Below are 6,000 nucleotides of genomic sequence, written 5' to 3'. Positions count from 1 at the left end.
GATGATGCATTCATCCTCATCCTTTCCAGTGTCTAGGATTATGAAATTAGCAGGGATGTAAAGGCCTTTAACCTTCACTAACACGTCCTCTACCAATCCATATGCTTGTTTTATTGACTTGTCTGCCATCTCTAATGAGATTCTTGTAGCTTGTACCTCAAAGATCCCCGGTTTCTCCATTACAGAGAGTGGCATAAGATTTATACCTGACCCCAGGTCACACAGAGCCTTCTCAAAGGTCATGGTGCCTATGGTACAGGATATTAAGAATTTACCAGGATCTTGTTTCTTTTGATGTAGAGTTTGCTGAACCCATGTATTTAGTTCACTAATGGGCAAGGGAGGTTCATATTTCCAAGTCTCATTACCAAACAACTTGGCATTCAGCTTTATGATGGCTCCTAGATATTGAGCAACTTGTTCTTCAGTTACATCTTCATCCTCTTTAGAGGAAGAATAGTTCTCGGAGCTCATGAATGGCAGAAGGTAGTTTAATGGAATCTCTATGGTCTCTATATGAGCCTCAGATTCCTTTAGGTCCTCAATAGGGAACTCCTTTCTGTCTGGAGGACGTCCCATGAGGTCTTCCTCATTGGGACTCACGTCTTCCCCTTTCTTTTTGGATTCGGCCAGTTTGATTATATTAATGGCCTTGCACTCTCTTTTTAGATTCTCTTCTGTATTGCTTGGGAGAGTACTAGGAGGAGTTTTAGTGATTTTCTTACTCAGCTGACCCACTTGTACCTCCAAGTTTCTAATGGAGGACCTTGTTTCATTCATGAAACTTAAAGTGGCCTTAGATAGATCAGAGACTATGTTTGCTAAGCTAGAGGGGCTCTGCTCAGAATTCTCTGTCTGTTGCTGAGAAGATTATGGAAAAGGCTTGCTATTGCTAAACCTGTTTCTTCCACCATTATTAAAGCCTTGTTGAGGCTTTTGTTGATCCTTTCATGAGAAATTTGGATGATTTCTCCATGAGGGATTATAGGTGTTTCCATAGGGTTCACCCATGTAATTCACCTCTGCCATTGCAGGGTTCTCAAGATCATAAGCTTCTTCTTTAGAAGATGCTTCTTTAGTACTGTTGGATGCATTTTGAATCCATTCAGACTCTTAGATATCATATTGACTTGTTGGGTTAATATTTTGTTCTGCGCCAGTATGGCATTCAGAGCATCAATTTCAAGAACTCCCTTCTTCTGAGGCGTCCCATTACTCACAGGATTCCTCTCAAAGGTGTACATGAATTGGATATTTGCAACCATGCCAATGAGTTCTTGAGCTTCTGCAGGCGTTTTCTTTAGGTGAATGGATCCACCTACAGAATGGTCCAGTGACATCTTAGAGAACTCAGATAGACCATCATAAAATATATCCAAAATGGTCCAATCTGAAAGCATGTCAGAAGGACACTTTTTGGTCAACTGCTTGTATCTTTCCCAAGCTTCATAGAGGGATTCACCATCTTTTTGCCTGAAGGTCTGAACATCCACTCTAAGCTTGCTCAGCTTTTGAGGAGGAAAGAACTTGGCCAAGAAGGCCGTGACCAGCTTATCCCAAGAGTCCATGCTATCTTTAGGTTGTGAGTCCAACCATATTCTAGCTCTGTCTCTTATAGCAAAAGGGAAAAGCATGAGCTTGTAGACTTCAGGATCTACTCCATTAGTCTTAACAGTATCACAGATCTGTAAGAACTCAGTTAAAAACTGATAGGGATCTTCTGTTGCATTAGAGCAACTAGTTGAGGCTTTAGCTCAAAATTGTTTACTCCAATGGCAGTGATTGAGATGCTTCTTCCATAAAAATTGGAAGTAGGTGTAGTATAATCACCAAGCATCCTCCTTGTATTATTGTTGTTGTCATTATTTTTGGCTGCAATCTTCTATTCTTTTTCGAAAATTTCTGTAAGGTTTTCTATGGATTGTTGTATTTTAGCTTCTTTTAGTTTTTTCTTCAGAGTCCTTTCAGGTTCAGGATCTGCTTCAACAAGAATGTTCTTGTCCTTGCTCCTACTCATATGAAAAAGAAGGGAACAGAAAATAATAATAGGGATCCTCTTTACAACAGTAGAGAAATTCCTTTATGTGAGTAGAAGAAAATAAGAAGAAAATCCAAACACAGGTAGAGGGGAGAAGAGGGTTCGAATTTTAAGTAGAAAAGAAGTGTTAGTAGATAAATAAATAAATAGAAGAAGATGAGAGAGAGGAGTTTTCGAAAATTAACTAAAATAAAAGAAAAATATTTTTGTTTTTATTTTAAATTAAAGTTAAAATTCGAATTTATAAAAAGGAATAAAATTAAAATTTAAAACAATTAGTTAAATAAAAAGATTTTTGGAAAATAGGGAGGTGATTTTCAAAAATTAGAGAGAGGAAAGTAGTTAGGTGGTTTTGAAAAAGATAAGAAATAGTAAAACAAACAAAAAGTCAATTAGTTAGTTGAAAAAGATTTGAAAATCAATTTTGAAAAGATAAGGAGTTAGAAAAGATTTTTGAAATTGATTTTGAAAAAAGATATGATTGAAAAGATATTATTGAAATTTATTTTGAAAAAGATTTGGTTTTTAAAATTAAAATTGATTACTTGACTAACAAGAAACTAAAAGATATGATTCTAGAATTTAAAGATTGAATATTTCTTAACAAGTAATAAATTTCAAATTTTTGAATCAATCACATTAATTGTTAGTTAAGTTTTCGAAAATTATGAAATAAAATTAAGAAAAAGATTTTGAAAATCAATTTTTAAAATATTTTCGAAAATACAAAAGAAAAATGAAAAAGATTTGATTTTTGAAAAAGTTTTGAGTAATGATTGAATCTCAAGTGATGTCCTGAGTCTCTGCATGTTCCCTGACTTTAATCTGTGTTTCTGGGCCAAAAACTGGGTTGAAATGCAGCCCATAATCTCTGCCAGCGACTTCTGTAATTCTGCAAATCGTGCACGTCACGCGGCCGTGTCGTCCACGCGATCGCGTCACTCAGCATTTTTCGTACCACACGTGCGCATCGTCCACGCATTTGCGTCGTTCGTGCAGCTTCCAGTCCGTGCGGTCGCGTCAGGCACGCGGGCGCGTCACTTCGATTTCTTCCAATTCGCGCGGTCGCGTGAGCCGTGCGACCGCGTGACTTCTCGCTGGTCATCTTCTCAATTCCTTGTGTTCCTTCCATTTTTGCATACTTCCTCTCTATTATCTCAGCCATTTCTGCCCTATGAAGCCTGAAACACTTAACATACGTATCACGGCATCGAATGGTATAAAGGAGAATAAAAATATACAATTATAAGATCTTTAGGAAGCAAGTTTTCAATCATAGAACAATTTGGGAAGGAATTGTAAATACATGCTAATCATATGAATAAGTGGGTGAAAAGCTTGATAAAACCACTCAATCAAACACAATATAAACCATAAAATAGTGGTTTATCAGTCAACCCAAAGATTTCGAAATTTATGAGTGAAATAAGGAAAATATATTTTTTTATTTTTTTTAATTTAATGAGGAAAGAGAAAAACCACAAAATGACTCAACACATAAAAGTTTTGGATTAAAACAAATGATGCATGAAAGAACACTATGAATGTCAAGATGAACACCAAGAACACTTTGAAGATCATGATGAACATCAAGAACTTTTTTTTGAAAAATTTTCAAGAAAAGAAAGACATGCAAGACACCAAACTTAGAGATTTTTCATGTTTAGACACTATGAATTCAAAAATGCATATGAAAAACAACAAAAGACACAAAACAAGAAAATATGAAGATCAAACAAGGAAACTTATCAAGAATAACTTGAAGATCATGAAGAATGCAATGCATGAATTTTTGAAAATAAATTTTTTTAGAAAAATTAAAACATGCAATTGACACCAAACTTAAAAAATTGACACTAGACTCAAACAAGAAACACAAAACTTTTGGTTTTTATGATTTTAAGAAAAATTTGAATTTTTCGAAAATTATTTTGGAAAAACGAAAAAGAAGAAAAAAATTTTGAAAGATTTTTGAAAACTTTTTGAAAATAAAATAAAGATTGAAAAAAAAAAGAAGAAAATTACTTAATCTAAGCAACAAGATGAACCGTCAGTTGTCCAAACTCGAACAATTCCCGGCAACTGTGCCAAAAACTTGGTGCACGAAATTGTGATCTCAATGGCGCCAACAACTTGGTACGCACAATTGTAATCTCAACTCTTTTTCATAACTTCGCACAACTAAGCAGCAAGTGCACTGGGTCGTCCAAGTAATAAACCTTACGTGAGTAAGGGTCGATCCCACGGAGATTGTCGGCTTGAAGCAAGCTATGGTCATCTTGTAAATATCAGTTAGGCGGATTCAAATGGTTATAGAGTTTTGATAATTAATAGATAAATAAACATAAAATAATGATAGTGATACTTATGTAATTCATTGGTGAGAATTTCAGATAAGCGTATGGAGATGCGTTATTCCTTCTGAATCTCTGCTTTCCTACTGTCTTCATTCAATCATTCATACTCCTTTCTATGGCAAGTTGTATGTTCAGGTATCACCGTTGTCAATGGCTACCTCCCGTCTTCTCAGTGAAAATGGTCTAGCTACGGGTTACGTAGGGCTAATCATCTGTCGATTCTCACTTGTGTTGGAATAGGATCCAGTGATCCTTTTGCATCTGTCGCTATGCCCAACAGTCATGAGTTTGAAGCTCGTCACAGCCATCCTATCCCGGATCCTACTCGGAATACCACAGACAATGTTTAGACTTTCCGAATCTCAAGAATGCTGCCAATTGGTTCTAGCTTATACCACGAAGACTCTGATCTCAAGGAATTGAAGGCTCTGTTGTCAGGATAGGCAATCAAACGCATGGACCAGGAATCTAAGAGATATGTGTTCAAGCTTGTTTTCATGTAGAACGGAAGTGTTTGTCAGGCACGCGTTCATAACTTGAGAATGGTGATGAGTGTCACATAATCATCACATTCATCATGTTCTTGTGTGTGAATAGATATCTTAGAACAAGAATAAGCATGAATTGAATAGGAAATAGTAGTAATTGCATTAATACTCGAAGAATAGCAAAGCTCCACACCTTAATCTATGGTGTGTAGAAACTCCACCGTTGAAAATACATAAGTGATAATAGTGTTCATTGGATTCGGTCCCAGAGAGGTAACCAGAATAACCAAGACCTAGATCTAAGGACAGAACGTCCAAAGATGATCTAACAATAATCCAAAGATGTGAGTACAATAGTAAAAAGTTCTATTTATACTAAACTAGTTACTAGGGTTACAGAAATAAGTAAATGATGCAGAAATCAACTTCCGGGCCCACTTGGTGTGTGCTTGGGCTGAGCATTGATGCTTTCGTGTGTAGAGACTTTTCTTAGAGTTAAACTCCAGCTTTTATGCCAGTTTGGGCGTTTAACTACAGCTTCTATCCTGTTTCTTGTGTTTAACGCAAGAATAGGGCAGGAAGTTGGCGTTTGAACGCCAGTTTGCATCGTCAAAACTCGATCAAAGTATGAACTATTATATATTAGTGGAAAGCCCTGGATGTCTACTTTCCACGCAATTGAGAGTGCACCATGTGGGTTTCTGTAGCTCCAAAATATCCATTTCGAGTGCAGGGAGGTCAGAATCCAACAGCATCAGCAGTCCTTCTTCAGCCTCTGAATTAGATTTTTGCTCAAGTCCCTCAATTTCAACCAGAAAATACTTGAAATCATAGAAAAATACACAAACTCATAGTAAAGTCCAAAAATGTGATTTTTTCTTAAAAACTAATAAAAATATACTAAAAAGTAGCTAGATCCTACTAAAATCTACCTAAAAACAATGCCAAAAAGTGTATAAATTATCCGTTAATCACCATTCAACAAACTGCAATCCGAACCATCCCTGTTCCTGAGAGTTCTCCGAAAAGAACTCAGAAAAGAAAAGCTGAGACTGCTCGACCACCACCAGCAAAAAGCAGGAAAACTCCTACTAAAACTTCTCGAAAGGTAATTTTA

The 6,000-nt window shown here is 36.2% G+C and overlaps 1 non-coding gene across 1 annotated transcript; it reads left to right on the top strand.

Moving 5' to 3' along the window:
* Nucleotides 1–1,394: 1,394 nt before the first annotated feature.
* On the top strand, nt 1,395–1,502 carry LOC130958482 (small nucleolar RNA R71). The gene has a single exon (XR_009077601.1). It is a non-coding gene; the product is annotated as a small nucleolar RNA R71 (small nucleolar RNA).
* Nucleotides 1,503–6,000: the final 4,498 nt, after the last annotated feature.

The sequence above is a fragment of the Arachis stenosperma genome, chromosome 10, assembly GCF_014773155.1.
Source record: "Arachis stenosperma cultivar V10309 chromosome 10, arast.V10309.gnm1.PFL2, whole genome shotgun sequence".
Lineage (NCBI taxonomy): Eukaryota > Viridiplantae > Streptophyta > Magnoliopsida > Fabales > Fabaceae > Arachis > Arachis stenosperma.
Note: the sequence above shows the minus strand (reverse complement) of the source record. Positions and strands in the feature narration are given on the sequence as shown.